The 23,798-nt window shown below is 36.5% G+C and overlaps 1 long non-coding RNA gene across 1 annotated transcript in view; it reads right to left on the reverse strand.

The window, feature by feature from the left end:
* Positions 1-21,958, reverse strand: part of LOC307182590 — a 110,151-nt gene extending 88,193 nt beyond the window's left edge. Inside the window, exon 1 of the long non-coding RNA XR_013827213.1 lies at positions 21,680-21,958. This is a non-coding gene — a long non-coding RNA (uncharacterized lncRNA). The remainder of the gene's footprint in view (positions 1-21,679) is intronic.
* Positions 21,959-23,798: the final 1,840 nt, after the last annotated feature.

Raw genomic sequence — 23,798 nt, forward strand, 5'->3', positions numbered from 1 at the left:
GACTTTAGCTGATTTTAAAATAAGGGAAAAATGAAGGTTGATATAAAATGAATGTTGATGGAATTAAGTTATGAGGAAAGACTTAAAGGTAACAATATTTAAATAAAATATTGTCATCCTCAAGCAATATCTTAAAATGTATTTTAGAAGCCTTAAACTGGTATCAAGATTTTGGCTTTCAGGATACATTTTTTCTATCTATGCAAAAAATAAAAAGAGCTTTTGCTGTGAATTGGTCAAATGTAAGATGAAAATGCTTACAGCTTGTATTTGAAATGGAGTATTTTCCATTCTCTTTTTGGAATTTTATTTTGGTTGAGAATTGCAATGTCAAACCAACACTTCTCCTCCTAGCTCTGTTACCTGTGGCCTCTGAACTGCGTGAGGTACATCACTGCACCTGTGGAGTAAGCTCTTCACACAGAATGAAGTTAATCCAAGCAGATGGGTGTTTCAGTCCACAGACTAGACTCACAGTTGTCCACGTCTACGACTAAAACCGAACTGCAATTCTCTGCCAGGCTCTCATTTCCATATACATTGTTTTTCCACTACAGTGCTGTTACTAAATTGTGGTCTTTGGTTGGGGTGCAGGGGGAATGTGTGTTTGTGTGTGTGTGTGTGTGTGTGTGTGTGTGTGTGCACACAAAGATGAGCAGAAGAGACTGAAGCAATTTTTCCCTTTCTTACCTCTGCAAATTTTTTTTTAAGAATATTATTTCAGTTGTTTATGACAATTAGGTCTCAGAAGCTGTATCAAGTACTTTATTATAGTAGGATATGTTCAAGAACTTCTGCTTATCTCAGTATAAGATATACTCTGGGATGTAACTATTTTTTTCTATTTTACCTTCTTCTTTAAACCTTTTGTTTTCCCTACCTGTTAAGTTTCTGTTAACTGACAGGTAATTCATGCAGATGGAAAGGGAACACAACACAAAGGGAAACTTAGGGGAAAAAGAAAAATTAAAGAGGGGAAAAAAGAATGAGAGGGAGAAAAATATTTGAAAATTTAATAAAATTAGATTTCCATTCAGGTCCACAGCATTTTTAAAAAGTTTCTCAAACATTCTTCTAGGCAGTATATTTTCAAAGCAATGATTTTCAGAAAAAAAGGAAAATAAAAGGGGGTAAATTTTATAGTATCCCAACCCTAATTCAAATGAAGATTTTTTGAAACTCTAAATAAGAATATAAACACATCTGAAATTATGTACATAATGTATATCAAGGAAAATCAAACAGAGGCATGACTCATAGTCTAAGAGTTAAAAATGGATGCATTTAGGAAACAAAGGTAATTATCCAGTTTTAATCTAGACTTCAAACTGTCATTTGGGAATCTTCCCACCATTTCAAGCTATATCATACACTACACAGTGTAACGTTAAACACAGTACACAGTTTATTATTCTTCATTTCTCCAATATCTACTGCATACATTCAGGACATATAAAGAACAATTGTATTTTTATTCTTTCTTGAGTTTTAGAACTGTAATTACTGAAAGTAGACACTTATACTTCTTATTTACCCTAGCATTTCAAACTTTTCCAAAATTATGGACACATTCATATTTCCATACTTTCAGTTAAAAATCAACTCCTCAATGTTCTGTTTGTTCTAAATGAGGAATTTTGTTTTGCACCTGGTTTGGACCAAAGTGTCATAGGCTACCACATTTCCAGATGTCACCCTTATCCTCATTACAAAATCTGGTGGTGGAAGGTTTGTTTTTCTGTGCTTTAGTTTTTATGATCTCTGGTAGCCAGAGGTCACAAATAATGATTCTATGTGCATGGTATATGTTGTCCTCAAAAGTTGTGTCGTCAGAAAGGAAGACTGTCCACAAGAGGAACTGAAATAGAGTACCACGCATCTCTACACATCAGGGGGTGGACCCCAGCCCTGCTCTCAGGGCAGTCAACGTACACGGTCACGTGTGTAACAAACCGCGTCTTCGCGTACAGAGCTCACGTTGAACACCATCCAAACTTTGCTTTGCACCTATTTATACAATTTTTTTTTCTTTCTTTCTTTTTTTTGGGGGGAGGGGGGGCACCCCACGTGGCTTGCGGGATCTTAGTTCCCTGACCAGGGATGGAAACTGGGTCCTCAGCAGTGAAAGCATGGAGTCCTAACCACTGGACCGCCAGGGAATTCCCTATACAATTTTCAATACTGGAAAATCCTATCTATGATTCACAAAACAACAAATCACCAGACACTGTTGCTATATTACTTTGCAAACAAAGTTGTGAGATCATTACCAGCCAGAAAGTAGAAAGAAAACAAATTTAACAAATCATTCAATTGTCTCTTAACTTGCTCGGTAGCACTGATTACTGTAAGTCAAAGTGTCACTATGGTAGAACACCAATGCATCTCTGTACTAGAGAAGCTATGAGGGTGTATATGATAAACTGGGGAAAAAATTGGAAATTCAAAAGTGCAGTATTTCCCCACCTCTGTCAGCAGCAGAAGAGAACTTTTAACCAGTGCTACTTCTCTGTGCAACACCAACACGTAAATATCGATTCTATGCTATACTCCAGTAAAAGGACCCCAGACTCCTTGAGTCTAGTAAATTTTTTTTTTTTTTTGGTCGTAGCATGTGGGATCTTAGTTCCCTAACCAGGGATTAAACCAGTGCCCCCTGCAGCAGAAGCACACAGTCTTAACCACTGGAGTGTCAGGGAAGTCCCCCAAATCACCATGAATTGAAACATTTTGTTGTAAAACATCAAAGTTACTTTGCAAATTTTAGGGGAAGTATGAAGAAGTGTCAATTTAAAGACTATCCTACTAATGAATCTGTAAAAGTCTGAATCTAAAATAATAAACAGTAATAGTTCTATTATGTTTTATTTGATAATGAGATATATTTTGTTAATATAAGCACTAAATTTAATCAGAAAAGTTGAAAGTTTAGAAAAGCATGAGCTCATAATGATCCTCAAAAGAAAGAAAATGTTCATATAAATTGTTCACAAAGAAAGTTGTAATATAAGAGCAGATATAATAGACACATGAATTGGAGCATTCATTAAATGTGAATTTTATTTCTTCTGTAAATATGTTTATAAATGCATTATTCACTATTTAAAAATTCCTAGAACTCAGAGTTTAATAAAGAATTTTTTCTCTCATGTCACAGTTCAAATCTAGCTTTACTCACATTCCAATAACTAGAATTCAACCACCTGACCACAACTAACTATAAAAAAGATGAGAAATACAGTTCAGCTTTGTGCCCCAGAAGAGAATGGAAATTGTGTCTGAATAATTAGCCAAGTCCTGTCCTAATAAGACAGTATATTTCTACATCTGTAAACAAGGAAAAAGGCATACAGGGACTTTTGAGTAACTTAAATTGTTCCAGAAAAATAAGTACTGTCCCCTAAAGGAAGGTTTGGCAAAATTTTTTAGTAAAGGGTGAAATTTTACTTTTTGTAGGCCATAAGGTCTCTGTTGAAACTACTCAGATTTACTTCTATACTGTGTCAAATGAAGGAAAAACAACAACAACAACGTAAGAGCTGTGAGTTTCAATTTTATTTGGGGACCTCTCTGAGGACTACAGCCCAGGAGACAGCCTCTCAGACAGCTCTGAGGTACTGTTCCAAAAAGGAAGGGGGAAGAGCCAGTATATATATTAATTTTTCGGCTATGGAAATACATGTGGCCAAGCACACACCATGGTAAAAGAATACTGTTAATCACAAAAAACAGATCTCTCAGGTTAATGATTTTAATGATTTTCTATGTATGGGGAAAGGCAAGAATCCAGGGTCATTAAAATTCTTCCTTCAATATGCATCTTACCTATCTAGGGGCTGTGTATCTGAAACACAGACCACTTCCTCCTGCTTTTCTCCATACTGAATTCCCCACAGGCTGTACCGTCAACGGGCACTGCATGGGTTTCGACTTAATCTTTGATATAATCACATGATGAGTGAGACTCTGTTTACGTGTGCAAAAGTGGCCATAAACAATACCTAAATGAATGGGTATGGCCATGTTCCAATAAAACTTTATTTATAAAAACAGGTGTCAAGCCTGGGATAGTTTGCTCACCCTCACCCTAACTGAAGGATGACTGATCAACAATGATTGACACACGTATTAATTAGTTACAAAGAGAGTTCAAGCGTTAGCACTAGTCATCACACATAGCAAATAAGTAGAAAGAGCATTTAACAATGTTCTAAGAAAACCAATTAGCCAAATGTCTTAAAATGCAGAGATAACTTTATCTCCTAGGGGAAAAATTCTCCAGCTAGATCTAATAGTAATAATTAAAATTTTTTTTAAATATAGTTTTACTAGTGGCAATAGAGCATGTCAATATAATTACAAGAAAATGGGTAATGATAAAAGCATATCATTTAGGGATGAACCATGGGTTGCATAAAACCAAAGCTAATGTAAAGGCATAGATGTTAAGTATTATTGATTTGGCACAATTTAGGTGTAACAATAAATTAGAAGTTCAGCATGATGCTCAGTGACATGGATTTAAATAACTTTGACACGCTTGTCAGGACCTGGGCCTTGAAAAGAAATAACTGATTAATAACCCAGATCTTGAGAATTGACTTATCTAAGACAACACTTATTTTTCATTTTATTCCAGTAAGATTATTAAGACCATAGGAAGATAAAGTTAGACAGGAATAAAAACAATGGCAAGGAAGATGCAAATTTAGGTAAGTGGCATTTATAAATAATGCTTATCAATAACATTGTAGCCTCTGTTATAAATATTCCAATTGGTTTTATAATTACTTTTTATAATTTGTCTGCTTTTAAAATGCTAAAGTTGTTAAGAGAATATATGTTGGAATTGTGATTTTAATTAAAAATTTTTAAGTGATTATGTTTGTTTCCAGTAAATGTGTAAATGTTAGGGAAATTTCGACTTTTTAAATCCATAAAGATTTATGATATGTTTTAGTAATGTGTAACTATTTAAAGGAACTGATTAATTTTTAAAATGGTAGTTGACTGACAAATCAATAATACTGGGTACTATACGAAGTTCAAATGTTTTTCTGTATTGTTTTCACCACAACCTTTTGGCAATTAAATAAGCTATTACCAAACTGCAGCACACAAAATATACCAAACACAAAAACCCTATCATGAACTAAATGTATAATATCCTTCATAAAAAAAAATTTACATTGTATCATCAGCACTTAAACAGTTAAATATTTTTAAAACCGCTCTCTGTTCACCAATAGCACCTCTCCATCTATAGTTTATTTGATGAACCCTGAAGATAGTTCATCTTTACCTTAGCATTTTTAAGCACTTAGTATACTGAATGGTATTTTAAGCACCTGATTTCAACTAAATCAACAAGTAACGCTCAGAGCAGTTCACGGTGTTGAGGGGGTCTGAGTAATAATTTTCTGTTCTTCATTTCTAAAATTGGCGACAGGTTTGAGGCAACCATGAAAAAATATTTCCCATGAGGCAGAATAGCTGCTACTCTGATTACATCTGCTGCTGTTGAAATTATTACCCAAAGGAGAGAAATGATTTGTATTTGATTATTTCTATATAGTACACCTCTTATCATGAACTAAGATCAGTAGAGGGAGAATACCATAGTTTTCATAAAAAATAATTTTGCTTTAGTTTATTAAATAAATATATTTCTGTATCAGTGTAAGTATCTGGAGATACATACTCATCACCCCATCCTTCCACCTAAGAAATTTTAAAATACTGGACTGAAGCTAACAAATGACATGAGAGAATTCCCGACCTTCGTTCAGTTCTATACCAGCGCATAACAGACACCTTATTTTCTCATATGCTAAGATGATTGGGTTTTGGTCAACTGGAGATGTTCATCCTAAGGTGATGTCATAATTTTCTGTGATAGAGAGAAAACTGCCTTTAGAGAGAAACCTAATCAAAGGCAATTCTCTACTCTGTTCTTGACAATCCCCAGCACTACAAAGAAACAGCCTTTATCCCGTATCCACAGATGAGGTGGTTATTGCTTTCTCCGAGCCCTGTTTAAGGTTTTCATGAGAGGCATGGGTTATTTAAAGGTTATTAAGTTATTTAACTTAAAATAGTTAACCACTAATTTTTACATTGTGGTAACATACACGGCCTTTTAGGCATTAGAGATTAAAAAAAAAATAGCCTCACTCATGTATTTCAGCGTCATAAATTCAGGGACTACTAAACTGTAGTGTCGGAATCACATGAGGAAGACAAGCCTTGGGTCCTCTCTATTCTTAGTTTTAGAAGCTCATCAAGGTCTTTGTTACAGGGTTTTCCTCAATGGCTCATTTCCTGAAAATGGGTCCTGAAGATCTTTATAGGAAAGCTGCAGTTCCTGTGCTTAACGCAAATAAGGAGAAAACCCTAATAAGGAAACACAAGATGTTTTCCATTAAGATTTTTAAGAGACATGAAGCATTTCAAAGAATTATGCAAATATATCATGCTGTGTGCCATTTAGCACATTTTATTATCTCACATATTAGTGTAATTTAGTGCTTGAGCAGTGGAAACCTCTGCCAGAGTTGCTGAAAGCATGAGGCATCTGTAGTCAAAATGCTGACATTAGCAGCCTACAAAATGTGGACAACTGTAACCATAAATTACAGAAATTACCAAGAAGATCCTTCCAGAGTAAGGCAGAGATCTGATGAAATACAGATGTCTCTGAAGTTCCCTCATATGCGCATAATTTCATAGCTGCACATTCTGATATTCTGAAGATTTTATTCCCATTCCTTTGGGTACTAACACTTTTAATACTTCCTTGGTCAACAGGTGGAGATGGCAGTAAAAGATATAAATCATTCCAAACATGATATGAAAAACTTATCCTTGCTCATTTTAATCAAGAGCTCCATGCTTGCAAAAAGTTAAACTGAAATACAGGTATACACTGCCATAAAAGAGAAAAAATAAATGATTGTTTCTTTGCAAATATATGAGATATATCCTGCCCCTCTTCCATTGTAACAATGAGTTACAATTTAAAAAGAGTGAGCAGAAGGAGAGGTGAAGTCAGTTTATTTAGTCTGCTTCTCAGTGTTTCCTGAAGCCAGTGACCAAGCCAGAGGCAAGGGTGTGTGACCTGCGCCCTCACACAGGACCTTCCCTTGGAGGCCTCTGCACTTGGCTTAGGCTCTGCTTAACCGTTTTTGAACAAGGTGTTCCTTGTTTCATTTTTCAGTGGCCCCACGATACACAGTTAGCCCTGTCGGTGGAGTTCCGGGTCCTGTGGACCCTAGGGAAGTCTATTTCAGAGGCATCTGGGATTTGAGAGCAGGGAAAAAGAGAACTGAAGAAAAATGAACTGACACTCAATGTGCACTTTTTTAAATATTCGGACATTTGCAATTTCCTGTATGGGGCAAGAAGCTGAGAACTGTTAATAGAGAGCTGCTTCTAAGAGGGCAAAAACTTATCAGAGATTCAACAATCTGACCATTCCGAACAGAAAAAATTGGATGACAGGCCTGTTGAGGTAGCCAGAGGCTGCTATTTCTTTGGGTCCACCTATAATTCTGACTGAGGTCTGGGCTTGGACCAGGCAGATGCTGCTGCTGAGGAACCAGCAGAGCCGTTGGTGGTTGTGGGGATTCTAAGAAAGACAGGAGGCTCAAGGTCCTCACCATCTGGCTGACTTTCCCCTCCCAACACTTACTGAAGTCTGAAGCTTGAGGGACTGGAGGATAAAGAGTTAAGACAAAAGTCTCTGTAAATCACAGGGTCATTTCTCAAAGCCTAAAGATGCAACAGAAACAAAGATTCACTAGGTGGAGGGTCAGCTCAGGATTCACCAGACAATGATGGAAAGGCCTGTGAGTGACACCTGCTGGGACAGATCTGACAGAAGGGCTTGCAGATTTGCTTTTCTTCAGCTGCTGCCTCTGTCAGACCCTGAGTCCGCAGGCCCACTCTATTCCACACCGACACTTGGACAGCTCAGGTTTGAAAACTCCCTTTCCCTTGGGCCGACTGCTTTCCAGCCTCCTCATCCTTCCTAAAGGAGAATGACCTGTGTCAGCAGGACAAAGATCCAGAAATGCATAGAAGCTTCACTGTAAGCCTCAATCCTTAAAGGGACTCAACTGCCAACTCCAAGTGAAGAGAAGGGGTGAGCAGAAAGCAGGAAGTCATTACAGTACTGAATCACCAGCTGGGCTTTGAGCTCTTTACCACTGATTTATTTTTTTTTAACTTTTTATTTTATATTATAGCCGATTAACAATGTTGTGATAGTTTCAGGTGCACAGCAAAGCGACTCAGCCATACATATACATGTATCCATTCTCTCCCAGACTCCCCTCCCATCCAGGCTGCCACATGACATTAAGCAGAGTCCCCTGTGCTATACAACAGGTCCTTGTTGATTACCCATTTTAAATATAGCAGTGTGTACCACTAATTTAATGCAAAGCTTTATTATCTTCACAATTTACACTTTTGAAAAATCATTTAATCTTCACATAAATAACTATCTTTGTGTTTTATCACAGAGGAAATTATAGGTAGCAAATCAATATTTTATTTTGGCAAACTTGTACCTTACAGCTAAGGAAAACTAAAGTCTTATTCTAAATTAAGGCAGCATTAAGTAAAGAAATGGCATTTTTCTCCTTTTCGTGACTACAGCACTTAATGATTCAATACTTTCTCTGCCCACTTTTGTCTTTTAATATTGATAGGCTGTTTTTCTGTAATAAGCATTTAAATAGGAATTAAAACTTTACCATTTTCTTTGAAAAGTAATAACGAACTGACTTGAAATTTATAGTTTCCAAGTTTGGAAATTCTTTGACATTTCATTTTCCTTTATCAGAAGTGAGTGGGATATTTGTTGCTGCTGTTTTCTTTTTGTTTATTGATCCTAAACTAAACATAATAGAGTCCCAAAGTTATTCTCTTACTCCCCTTTAAGCAATCAGACTTTTTCTGATTTCTAGATTTCACTTGAGAGATATATATATATATACATATATATATATATATATATATATATATTTTGCGGTACGCGGGCCTCTAACTGTTGTGGCCTCTCCCGTTGTGGAGCACAGGCTCCGGACACGCAGGCTCAGCGGCCATGGCTCACGGGCCTTTAACACATAAATCTTGTTATAAAAGTATTTAGAAAAGTATCAAAAAAGTTAAGAAAAGCAGAGAAAATAAAGCTTGGAGATAATTCCATCATCCAAAATTAGCACCAATAATATTCTGGAATATTTTCTTTTAAAATGCGTTTTAGGATGGTTTAGTTATATTTCCATGCCACTTTCTGTGTCAATAAATCGTTTTTCTAAAAACGTAAGTTTAATGTGTAAATCATATTAATTCTTACATACTTGCTGTACTTAACAAGTTACCTTGTTGTGAGGCATTTAGATTATTTCCAACTTTAGTACCCTAAATAACACTGCAAGAAATGCCCTATTACTCATTTAATTTGAATTCATTTGTGCACAATGATGTCAGGAATGTGGAATAAAACTGGTCCTGCTTCAACTCTCGAATTTTCCTTTAGAGATGATTCTCAGTTTGAGTTAGAGGAAGAAGGTCTTTTCCTGGTTGATTATGTAGCACTCAGAAATTCCTTACTTATGTGCTTTACAAAACAAAAAGTAAGATGGAGTGTGGCAGGCAAAGTCAAGAACATGTTTATTAAATGTGAAAGCAGCCTGAAACATTTCACTCACAGTCAGGTTGGCTACCTGTGATCTAACCCTAACCCTAACCCTAACCTCTGCTTGTCTGAATTTTTTTTTTGGGGGGGGGGGTGACTAAAACAAAATTTCAGAAGAAGCATGAGCTATTTGGTGTATGTCTCCAATAATTAACAAGTAGAAGATAATTCCTGCATTATAAATAACTGTTACGAATTTATCCATGACCCTGGGGATAAGGAATAGTATATTTCTTTATTTTTCTATTTCTAGTCATATCTGATTTAAACACACCACTTGCCAAAGTGAGAGAGAAATTCAATATTAGTTCATTTAAACTTATAACTTAATTCTGGAAGTTTAAGCATCACTCCCCCAACACTGGGAGAACTCCCTTTCTAAATCAATGCTCATCTCTGATCTAGCTTTCACTCCTTATATTCATGGTCTCACTGTGGAGCACTTGTCTTCACAATATTGTGCACTGCTTACGCTTGTCTGTTACCCCTGAATCCTTTCCAACCCTTGTCTATGAGAGAAAAAAACATTTTAACAGTCATAGAATGCCTCTGCTTTTTCAATCCACACTTTGAACTGAGAATTGTGGAATTTAAGCCAGTCGTCTTCTTTTGTAGTGCTACAAAGAACTGGATTTCTGCTAGGAGATCCTTAGAGAAATGAGAGGAATACAGAATCAGTTACTTGACCAAGTTGGGGCTATTGAAAGTAAAGCTATTTACTCGGAGATGAGACTCTGCTAGCTCATGGCATGCAGTCGTGAATGCTGGTCATGCCATCATCAGTGAACACCAAGCAGTTAGGAAGTGCCCACTGAAGGACAGACTTGGAGCCAAGTGACAAGAGGAATGTGGAATTTGAGCTAGTCAGTCATGACTTCCTCTTGGATTATATTTAATTTCTCTACTAAAAAAATTAATATGAAAGCAATCACCTAGCATTCAGAATTCAATTACATAGTTAGAGAAATTAAATATCATAGACTTGCTTGTTTGCTAAAGCCTTCTTTTGCTTTTCTCCTCTTGACATGGATGTGGCTCGTTGCTTCTATTGAACACAGCACAACAAGTCAGTTCAGTCCCTCTCCTGGCTTTCTTTATAAAAGTTGCATATCTCAGAAATGAACAAATAGACTAGTCTTAGCTTACTTTCCACCTCTTTTATTAAAAGTTACAAATCCCCCCTTTTTTTTAGCTACCAAAAAACCATAGAGGATATTCTGGTTTTGTTTGCTATGTCTTTTACAAAGAAGAAAATAAACAGCTAATGAATTGGATGTCAGAGTCAATTTCCTAAAGGATTGAGACACTTTTGTTGAAATCTCTGTGCATGTAGGTGGCATGGTAAATCCTTTAACAGACCTGGTACCTACACCTTGCTCTAGAACATTTTTTCCTCCACCTGCCTCTTTAGCTTCTGTTTTAGCAGGTGTGGGTGGCTTGTGGTTGAAAAAAATAATGACCTGCAAAGCCCCTCATCTTTGACACTGAATCTGTCACTTGAATCACCCTTACGTTATAAACTTGACTATTGACAAAAAGTTTCAGGGAGAGAATATCCCCATTTGCTTTGCTTGTAAGGGTCTCCTAATTAAAAAAAACAAAGAAGCTCGATTAAACAAGATTTTAACTTCTCCATATCCAGTAAGAATTTCAGAGACAATTCATCTCAGGGATTTTAAGTTTGCATTCAGGTGTCCTCTCTGGTCTGGTCCTTAAGCAATGTGCATTCAAGAACTAGTGCCCCATTGGTATTCCACTGTGTGTGTATGCATGTATGTGTGTGTGTATACGCACAAGTAATATAACTGTGTTGCTTTTTAAATAATTGTCTTACCCAATTTGACAGTGACTCTGTTGTGTTTCTCTGTTGATGACAAACATTACACCCATACAAATACATTCACACCCAGTGAGAACTCTAGGTTTTCAAATTGGATTTAGGCTTTCATTTCTTTTTGAAACTTTGAATTAAAATTATATCATCTTTTCAATATATTAATTTTAAAACATTCATGTGCCATTTGTAAGAAAAATAACAGAAAGTGTAAAAGCAAAGTGTCTTTATGAGTCACAAATTTTTATTTTACTTTAATATTCCTTAAAATAAAAATAGTATTTCTTCCATGAGGCATTTTATAATGCTTTAAGATTTCATAATTTCAAATACAGAAAGAATAATTTTTAAACATCTAATTAGATTAAAATTTTATTTTATAAGATTTACACGAATATAAAAGTACTATGAATAAAAACTCTAAGCCAATGTATATAAATGTATAGCACATTTAATAAATGCCTGAATTTAAAGAAGGTCTGCCAGCGGTAAAAAGCTACACTGTAGAATATTTGGAGACACCTATTTAAATTGTGCCTGATGGCAGGTTTTCTTCTTTTTTTGGCTGTGTTGGGTCTTTGTTGCTGTGCGCAGGCTTTCTCTAGTTGTGGTGAGCAAGGGCTACACTGCATTGCAGCACGCAGGCTTCTCATTGCGGTGTCTTCTTTTGTTGAGGAGCACGGGCTCAGTAGTTGTGGCTCGCGGGCTCTACAGCGCAGGCTCAATTGTGGCACACGGGCTTAGCTGCTCCGCGGCGTGTGGGATCTTCCTGGGCCAGGGCTCGAACCCGAGTCCCCTGCTTTGGCAGGTGGATTCTTTTTTTTTTTTTTTAAATATTTATTTATTTATTTATGGCTGTGTTGGGTCTTCATTTCTGTGCGAGGGCTTTCTCTAGTTGTGGCAAGTGGGGGCCACTCCTCATCGCGGTGCGCGGGCCTCTCACTATTGCATCCTCTCTTGCTGCAGAGTACAGGCTCCAGACGCCGCGCAGGCTCAGTAATTGTGGCTCACGGGACTAGTTGCTCCGCGGCATGTGGGATCTTCCCAGACCAGGGCTTGAACCCATGTCCCCTGCATTGGCAGGCAGATTCTCAACCACTGCGCCACCAGGGAAGCCCGGCAGGTGGATTCTTAACCACTGCGCCGCCAGAGAAGTCCTGAGACATCTATTTAAAGGAAATACTTCTTCTTTTGTATTTCTTATTGCTTTTGCACTTATTTTTCTGTATATATTTTTGAAATGATCATATTCATGCAAAGTGTTTAGCACACTGCCTGGCAGACAGTAAAGTTTTGCTATTATTTATATCCCCTCACAAATGTTCAGTTATAACCTTCTCATATTCAGAAGTAATTTCCTAACTTTAGCTAATTCTACTGATAATATGTTGAAATAGTTTCCTAAAAAAACACATAACTGACGCTTTACAAAGATGAGGATTGTATCATACACACACAGAACAATAATCCTGCTTGGTATTAGGTGATGCCTTTTTAATCTGTGAATGTGGAATTATCAGAATAAATTATTAGAGGAGGAGGTTTATATATAATATACTCATTTATGTATTTATTTTACTTAATTTACTTATATAGTTTAATTTAATTTACTTATTTTACTTAATTCGTAATCTTGTGTAGTGTAATCTTGTATATTTCATGCTTTTCTTGACATTGATTTTAAAAACTGTTTTTCTATTTTATAAAATTTAACTTGAAATGGCAAATAATTAAATAATATCTTCATTAAAATCAGTCAACAAAAATGGAAATGAGAAGTGTAATAAATTGAGAAAACTAGAAAAATAAAGCATCTTGAACAAAATATGAAAAAATAAAAGTTATACTACTCTACAATTAAAAACAACTCTCAGATTGTTAAACTATTTTATGTTATGTTGTAAATGAGACACCCTGAGCACACGCAGAAAGGATTAAATTAGAATAATAAACAGCTGTGATTGTGGATATATTAAAAGAAAGAAAAAAGTTTTAATTGAGTAAATGTATGACTTATAATTTTAAAATGTTGTTTTATTAAATATCTATTTAAATATAAAAATAAAAATTTGTAAAAAAGGCCAACATAAATATTTCTGATTTTTAACAGATTTTGTGGGAAAAGAAACATTATTAAATTATAGAAAGCATAAATAATTGTTGTTTTGATAAAAAATCTAACTCTGTACCTTCTAAATTACAAATACAATTCTTTTTTAAAAGCCAACAAAATACTTCAATTTTTTCAATTTATTTAAGTGGCAGAAATTACTATAAGGAAATAAAACTAGATTTAATAAACAACCTATAAATAAATAATTTACCATTTGGAAAAGCTTAAAAATGTTTCAAAACTTTATAAGATTACGAAATATGATAATGAACTAATTATTAGAGAAATGCAAATCAAAACTACAATGACGTATCACCTCACACCGGTCAGAATGGACATCATCAAAAAATCTATGAACAATGAATGCTGGAGAGGGTGTGGAGAAAAGGGAACCCTCCTGCACTGTTGATGGGAATGTAAATTGGTACAGCCACTATGGAAAACAGTATGGAGGTTCTTTAAAAAAATAAAACTAGAACTACCATATGACCCAACAATCCCACTACTGGGCATATACCCAGAGAAAACCATAATTCAAAAAAACACATGCACCCCAATGTTCATAGCAGCACTACTTACAATAGCCAGGACATGGAAGCAACCTAAGTGTCCATCAACAGAGGAATGGATAAAGAAGATGTGGTACCTATATACAATGGAATATTACTCAGCCAGAAAAAGGAATGAAATTGGGTCATTTGTAGAGACATGGATGGACCTAGAGAGTGTCATACAGAGTAAAGTAAGTCAGAAAGAGAAAAGCAAATATTGTAATAATAACACATATATGCGGAATCTAGAAAAATGATATAGATGATCTTATTTGCAATGCAGAAATAGAGACACAGATGTAGAGAACAAAGGTATGGATACTAAGGGAGAAAGGGGTAGGGTGGGAGGAACTGGGAGACTGGGATTGACACATACATTATTGATACTATCTATAAAATAGACAACTGATGGGAACATACTGAATAGTACAGGAAACTCTACCTAATGCAATGTGGTGACCTAAATGGGAGGGAAGTCCAAAAGGGAGGGGAAATCGGTATGTGTCTGGCTGATTCATTCTGTTGTGCAGTGGAGGCTGACACAACATTGTAAAGCAGCCATACTCCAATAAAAATTAATTAAAAAAAGAAAAGAAATATGACAATGAGAAACACACACACACACACACACACACACACACACACACACAGGTGGAGTGGTGCCAAACCTTACAACACAGAAATTTCAAGACTTTCAATATTTTTTTAACAGAACAGAATAAATGAGTTATCCATTCCAAGAAGTGAATAAAAGATCAGAAAACATGCCTAAGAGTAGGAAATTAATAAAGAAAAAGCAAAAATGGTGATTTAGAAAATAAAAAATACAAAACAAATTGTAATACTTTAAAAAAAATTTTCTTAAAGAAATAATCTCAAGCTAGAATAATCAAGAGGAATGAAAGAAGACATACACGAAAAAACGATGAAGGGAAAGATGTGAACACTCTTACTACAAATTAAATTAATTTTAAGGAACTTTTTTTATGAACAATAAACATGAGTGTCATTCACTCATTGAGCCCAGATTCATTTTTATTGTTTCTGCCCAGCACTTGTTTTGTACTTTCAGAGGCCTCAAGTATTTCTTAAGTTTTGGAAATGTTGAGGCATAATGTAAAGTATAAAATTAGTGTGGGAATGGCCAATTTTTTCTTGTTTAAATATTCTCTACGATTAGAAGAAAAACTTATCCAGGTGGACCCTTCGTAAATATTTGCTGAGTGGATGAAACTTCTCTTTTTGTTTTTTCTCATGAATTTTTTTTATTTTTATTGGGATACAGGGGATGGGCTGAGAAATATCTCTGCAAGTGATGCCCCACTAGGGAAATGTCCATTCTACTCTTCCCAGGATAATGTTTAGAACTTTTTCTTTTTGTTGGAGCTGCTGCTCTTGCTGGCAGCAGCCTCTTCGGGCCCACTGCTGAGTGGCTCCTCCTTGGAAGAGAATTTCCTCTTTTTTGGGGTGGGGGTGACGTTCTTGTTTCCTGACTCTCAGGGTCACTAACTGGTTCCTCTTTAGGGAAAGACTTCTTCCTCTTGGGAAGACTTCCACTGCCAGCTGTCTCTTCAAGATCATTACTAACCAGCTCCTCCTTGGAAAAAGATTTCTTTTTCTTGGGTTTGGAGAAGGAGACAGATGGGTCTTCCATTCCATTCTCCTGAGGAGCCCCCTGGGGCTTTTGCTTTTACTTCTTTTTTGTGAACCTTCTCTTTAAATATGCTTCTCCTTCATTCTCTCTGTCCTCCTTTTGGAACTTCTATCAAAGCTGTTAGATGCTATCTTCACTGGTCTTTTTGATCTTTCAATCTCTTTATCTGGATAAATTCCTTATTATTATCATCAAGCTTCCTAATTCTCTCTTTGATTGTATTTCTTGTTTTTATGCTTCTTTTTCTTATATAATTTTCATTTCTAGAGCTGTTACTTATTTATACCTGTCTGTACTTTATTCTTTTTTTGCATGCTACTTCAAAATCTCCTGCTCTTTTTCATGGGTTGTATTCTTTTTTAAAAATCCCATTAAGAATTCTTAACATACTCACTTTAAAATCAAATGTAGACTGCTATAATATTTGTAATGTTTCCTATGGTGAACTCAACTCCAGAATGCTTGTATATATAAGTATTTTATTATCTCTCACAGTTAACTTTCCTTTCACATTCTGTAATATTTTTGCACACTCACCTTGAATGGGAGGTACTGTACTCATTCTTAGTTATAATGTTTCAAACAGAATTCATCATCTTTCTCCACTATTCTACATAATGTGCAGTTTCTCTTGGATGTTCTTTATTAATTGTTTAACCAGGGACCCTTGTCAAAAACAATGTATCATTGACTCTTCCAACTATTGTATCTCCTTTCCTATCTATTGTCCAGTTATTGATTTTTAACATTTTGCTATTTCTGTTCTTCCCATCTCTACATAACCCACCTGAGATTAGCCTTCTATAAGCAACTTCAAATTTCAGTCCACACTAGCTGTGAACACTACTCAAATTGCTGTTGTATTCCCAGAACATAAATTTACTTCACGTGTAAATTTGAGTTATATGAATTTTACAAAATGTATACACAATTTACAAGCAAAAGTGAGTTATATGCATTTTACAAAAAATTCCATAAAAGATAAAATGAGATGATGATATATGTTGGAACGCATCACAATTTTTCTCCAAAGTAATTTCCATTAGAATTCCCTCCTTCCAGAACCCTCCTACACTGTTGGTGGGAATGTAAACTGGTGCACCCACTATGGAAAACAGTATGCAGCTTCCTCAAAAACCTAAATAGAGTTGCCATATGATCCAGCAATCCCACTCCTGGGCATATATCCAGGCAAAACTACAATTCAAAAAGATACATGCACCCCTATGTCCACAGCAGCACTATTCACAATAGCCAAGACATGGAAACAACCTAAATGTCCATTGAAAGATGAATGGATAAAGAGGATATTGTACATATATACAATGGAATACTACTCGGCCATAAAAAAGAATGAAATAATGCCATTTGCAGCAACATAGATGGACCTAGAGATTATCATACTAAGTGAAGTAAGTCAGAAAGAGAAAGACAAATAACATATGATATCACTTATACATGGAATCTAAAATATGACACAAAGTTATCTACGAAACAGATTCACAAACATAGAGCACAGACTTGTGGTCACCAAAGGGGACTTGGGGGTGGGGAAGGGATGGATTGGGAGGTTGGGATTAGCAGATGCTAACAAGTATATATACAATGGATAAACAACAAGGTCCTACTGTTTAGCCCAGGGAACTATATTCAATACCTTGTGATAAACCAATGGAAAAGAATATGAAAAAGAATGTGTGCATATACATATATATATATATGTATATAACTGAATCACTTTGCTGTACAGCAGAAATTAACACAACACTGTAAACCAACTATACTTCAATAAATTCTTTAAAAAAGAATTCCCTCCTTTCTAACCCCATTCAGAGCTCTCCAATAATACATCATAAATGAAAATTTTAGTTCTTTTTCATCTTATCTGTTTACACAACTTGCATTAAAGTTCAGGTTCACTGAGGAGCATATACCAAGATGAATTAGGAATCCAAGACATCTATTGGAGGAGTGAATAGGAGAAGGTGGAAAAGTCTTCAGATTACAATGCCAGCCTTACACCTGAGGAAGGAGAGAGGGAAGGAAGAAGCATGGACTCCACACAAAATGATCATGGATAACAATAAATTATCAGTTTTGTTTGCTTTCCATACCAGTGTTGATCAATTATTTATCTGATTACCTCCCTGTGTAAAACTCATATTGATTATATTGCCATGAAATGCAATTACACAAACTGTATACTCTTCCACTCTAAAGGGGGAAGTTATACATGGGACAGAGACTTGAACTACAAATACTATCCTCCAATTCCCTTCCAAATTCTGGATACCATAACTGTATTGTGAAAAATGATTCAATAGTCCTGTTTCACTTCACTCTTCATACAGACACCCTTCATATGGTTTCCGAAGTGCAACTCTTAGCCATATCTTATGTTCTGAGTAGGCTTTTGACTGGAGATTTCTACCTTTCAGAAAAAAATGTGTTCAAATCATGATTAACTCTTGCGTGGATGGACCAGAACCAGGGCAAACGGAGACCAGCTTTTGTGACCCAGGCAAGATAAAATCATTTCCTCTTTGATGACTCAAATGATATATGTATTGCATATTTCAGGGGGCTCCGTAAGCATAATTCTCCCCCAATATGTTGGTATTGTTTCAAATCAAACTGTGTAAGTTTGCTCTTTATTAGGATGAGGTTTTATAATTCTCAAAGCATTTTTAGGAACATTTTCCTCAAATGAACCCTGAATCAACCTTGTGAGATAATCATAGGTGGGATTATTACCCCCGTTTTACAACTGAGTAAGTGGAGTCCAAGAGCTGTTCAATTTTTTGAGCTGGATTTTGGTCCACCGTTTCATGTAACCAAGCTTTGATTCCCTGTGCATTTGCCTATCAATTTTGCAAAGAATTTAATGACGGTTATAACATGTAAATTAATTAATTTTTCTCTTTGCTTGACAACAGAAACAATGGGAATTATGTGTAATATGCTTGGAGTATCTACAGATTATTTTGACCGGACAAGCACTTTCTCAGACATCATTCCAAGAACTAAAGAAAAATGATGAAATGTTCAAAAGCTACATTATAGTGCTTTGGGAGGGAAAAGAGAGAATGTTGCAGTATGTTTTCATATTTTACCTACTCAAGCTACATTACAGGAGATGTTTTAAACAATGGATAAAATCTCTCTTACAGTCCAAAAACAATGAGCCAAACCACAATTTTCCAAGGATATCTGAAATAAATACCTACATACAGCCTCCTAGATATGATTTTTTTTCTTACCTAGTTTATCAAATGTGTCTGCTTATAGCTTTCTTACCTACTCTACCTACCACCTTTTAATTAAATAAGATGATAAAATTTCATCTTAGTGCAGAATTTCCTTTGCTTGGCCTTGATGCTTTGTTCTGCTGCATATCACCTGCCTTGGCTTTCTATTGTATGGCTGTTTACACAGGGATGTGCTGTAACTCAAGAATAAGCAGAAGGTGCTTTCATTGTTAGAAATCAAATTGGTTTAACCTGTGATTGGGGTAAAGGCGGCCCCAGCTTTCTGATAACTGTGCTCCCTGCTGAAAATTGCTAGGTTGCTCTTTTTGTCTTTTTTCCTGTCACTTTAACTGGGTTTGGAGGTCTTTACAAGTCCAGAGCACTACTACTTAGGCAACCAGTTTTCTAGTGTGAATTAATAGGCCAAATGTATTGAGCAGAACCGACCTTTGCTTTTATATGTAATGCCGTTGCAATTGATGTGAACTTCTTTAGCTAGGTTGCAGGTATTGGATTACTTCATAGTCTTTATTGCAATCAGCAGGGTGTTAATTTGATTTTTTTTAACTCCTGAATTCTGTCATTCTCATTACCAGTTTCCTAATGAAAATCGATGGATAAAATAAATGAAACCTAAATATCATAATCCTAAAAATCCTACTATTTTAGAGTTCTATAGTCATTTGCTTTTGGCATTCATTGAACCGTGTCTGGCTTGTAGAAGGATAAACAAGCATTTTTTTTGCAACAGGTATAGAGTACAAAATACAAAACTAATCACCAATTGTGTACGTGCTCAGAGTAAGCATTCATCAAAGGACATACTATTCCTTAGCATAAATTAGGCTTATGGAAAATATTTGTAGCACAGAAAATATAACTAAAGTTTAGAAATCTATTAAATTAGCCGAATGGTACTTAATATTTCTGATGAAAATTTGGGCCTATTATGAAACTGGTTATTTTATGCTTAAATAACTTTAATTATTTCTGTAATTTTCTGAGACAAACATTTTCAACAGCTGCTCTTAAAAACTGGAGAATTGGAAGGGGGAAAATGCTATTAATAACTGCTTCCTGAGAAGCATGTTTACAAAGTTCTCTGTTCTCCTCTCTTCAAGATAAATATCTTGGCTTCCCATTTTAATTCTGGTCATCAGAATTACCTAAAGTTTTCACTGATAATATCATCAAGCCCTGAAGGAAATTCAAGATAATACAGCAATATCCTTAGTTGAAAAGAGTATGAGAGTATGATTTTCAACCCTGCAAATGTAAAGGTAAGAAAAATTATCCTGGGTAAACCAACAGCAAAAGGAACATAATATTCATATATCCTATGTAATTCAGAGCACTTACTTCAGGTATATGAATATTTGTATAAAAGACGTTTATTCATCGAAAATTTTCTTGAAATTGATAAATGTTGGCTACACAATAACATTCTCTAGTCAACTGACTAACATAATATCAGTTTTCACCAACATCGGATCAAGAAAATGAAAACGTTAACAATAATTGCACGCTAAGTACGTGTGAATAAAAAACAGCAATGTTTAGTCCTTTTAAGTTATGCCACATTAACATACAAATATGTTATTTTCAGTTTATATGGAGAATTAACTAGTATCTTGTATTTTCAGGACATGTTGAATAATATTATATTGATTATATTAATAAAGTTATAATAATGCTAACATCAAACTTTTGTTATGTGCCACATACAGTTCCTTGGCCAAAATGAACAGAATTTTAGCTGCAGATTTATAACTAGGACTAGTCATTCAGGCCAGACATTAAACAACTAATGGATACCAGACAACAGTGTGTATGTATTCAAAACTGGGCTCCTTTTCCCTTGCTTAATGCTGTTTAAGCACCCTTGCTTAATGGGTGTCATTACATTTACAGACCCTAGTATCTTACCATAAAATCACACCCCACATTCGAGAAATTCATTTTTAACAATTCTAGTTACCTAACGCTTACATTTTTCTCATCAACAACTACTTAGGTTGTTTCAAAGCTTAACCCTTTTGTTTGGAAATAGATCGAGGTCAGTCATACAGACAGATGATTTACGATTAGGGCAGATCGAGCCCCCCACCTCCTACCCGCACCCCGCCTGGGAGGCCAGGTTCGGCTGTGGCACCAGGGAGGGAGTGGGTTCCGGGTTTCAACGAAAAATATGCCAAGTGCACCGGGTTCCCATTCTCCATCCCCACCTTTCACCCTAAGCGGAAGACTCCCAAAGCCCAGGGCTGGCATTCCTGGGTCAAGGTCATTCTGCGAATGCAGAGCGCGGAGAGAGTACAAAGCGCGGCCGGGAGTCACTGGGGTGGCTGAGAGGCAGCTCACAGACCAGCTGCGTGGGACATTGAGAGCATGACCCCGCAACCCAAGCCGCCCACGTGCACCAGCCCCAGAAGTGGGCCTCAAACCCACGGTGCCCCGAGCCAGGGTCCAGGCCGCAGCTGGCGCCGCGTGTTCCACCGGGCAGTGCGCCTCCTCGCGGATGCAGGGGAGGCCCGGGAGCCCGCGGTTAGCGTGCTCCTCCTTTTCCCACCACATACCTGGTCTTTACGAGGATCGTAACAACGCCGGGAGGCAACGACTCCCCTGGGTCAAGGGCGACCCGGGCGCTCTTCTCGCCGCAGGCCTGGACCGCAGCCCCATGCTGGGCCGACTCCAAAGTCCAAATTTCCTCCCTCAAACTTCTCGTGCTGAGAGACGCGGGAACTGAATCAGTCTTGTTCTTAGAGCCCACGACCTGGCGTAACCCCTGCCTCCGGCGCCGGGCCTGGGCTAGCACCCCGGAACCGAGTGTGCATGAGGCATAGCCGGCACCCTCCGGAGTCCCGGAAGTGCCCCCACCCGGCGTCCCGGAAGTGCACTCCCCCGGGGCCGAGGGCTCGGGCCGCTGGCTGGTAGTGGCTTCCCGTTCCAACTCGAGGCCTTGCCCGCTGCTGGTTCGTGGAGCAGCGAGATACTCCGGGTTGAGGTACGTTTTGACGACTGAGTAACGAAATGGTCTAAAATGAATTTTGAGTTAGAGTTTTGGACTCTAAGGCTGCACGTGGAAAGCTGTCCCCCGAGTTCTTCTTGGCCACTAATCTAAACGAATTTGATAACTTTTGAGTTATGCTTAGTTGGAAATTTTCATCCATTCTTACTGCTGTGGAAGTGGTAAGATTTTTTTTTAATGGAAAGCAGATATTTTGGGCAATTATATATATATATATATATATGTCCAACATATATATCTAACGTATAGACATAATATATGTCTAAAATGAAATGTAATTTTGGACAGAAGAATCACATTAATTTTTTAAATTTTAAATTGATCCAAGCCTCTAACTGAAATTCATTTTTCAACAGCTCTTGCTGATTAAGTTGATCCTATTTTTAGTTTTCATCTGAGTTGGCCACTTGAAGCCTTAGAAGGCTTACAGGAACTCAGTCTGTTTGTTAGTTATCTTTTACCAAAATCATAGCCTTGTTTGGTCTTAAAATTGATCATACTGTAAGGCCCTCTAATTTTGAGATGGAGGAGAGGTGGAAAACTTGGTACAAACATGTATTCACCATTTTCAAGGACAAATAATTGGGTTACTTAAACCAATAATCTTGATTTCTGCCCATTTTAAGAGAGCACATTGCTTTCTTGCCTTTTTTTCTTTTCTTCATATGCATTGATAAAGATGTGGAGTATGCACTCTTACTGGAAGTTGCCTGAGCTGATAATCTTTTTCAGGAATTCTTAACCTGTGGTTCAAATACCCTTTGGGGGATGGTTGTCCATGGATAGATTTTAGAAGATGGGGGCATTCCCTCAGTTGGGTGAAAATTTCTTTTGTTTGTGTGTTAAGTGTATTTTTTCTGGGCAGAAGATCCATAGCTTTCACCAAATTCCCAGAAGCGCTTGTAACCACCCAAAATTAAGAGCCATTGGTTTTTATGATGCATAGGTTGCAAATGAAGGATGAACTTGGAGACGGAAACTTTTGTAGTTCTTTGTAACAATTGGACAAGATGGCAGCCCTGTAAATTTCAATCTACCCTTAACTTTTAGAAACCTTGAATTTTCTTTAAACAAAATAATCTTAGAAGTCCCTTTTATTTCTAAGTTCTGCCTAGTTAGGCCTTTTTGAATTATTATCCATGAGTCAGTTTATGTATAACACATTAAATTAATAAATGAAGTAGACAAGATTTATTTTAATAGTATCTATGCATGAAATGTCAAGTAGAAGATATAGGCAAATACTTTAATGATTCATACCCAAAAGCTTCTTTAATCAAAATAAAACAATAACAACAATAATAACAAAATATTATCTGGCCCTAATTAAACATTCAGAAAATTTAATGTGAATTGCTTCTCTCTTCTCTCTCTGCACATATGTAAATGCTTGTGCACATTCCAACCATGCCTAGGTTCCCAAATTTTTCTTTTGAAAAGTTTTCCATTTTCCTTAAAGTTTAATGACTGTCAAAGTGGACGAAACAATAGATAAGGGAGGTGGGATCTTCTGACTGAGTCAGACTGTGCTATCCAGGAGAGGAATTCAAGACCAGATGGTATTTATCTCCTGTAGAGGACCCAGGATAGAATTTAAATTTAAATACTTAGAGGCCTTTCGTCTTGAATAGCAGACTTTGCCCATTTCCCACACTCACCGCTCCCCA

The sequence above is a fragment of the Stenella coeruleoalba genome, assembly GCF_951394435.1.
Source record: "Stenella coeruleoalba genome assembly, chromosome: 2".
Taxonomy (NCBI): Eukaryota; Metazoa; Chordata; class Mammalia; order Artiodactyla; family Delphinidae; genus Stenella; species Stenella coeruleoalba.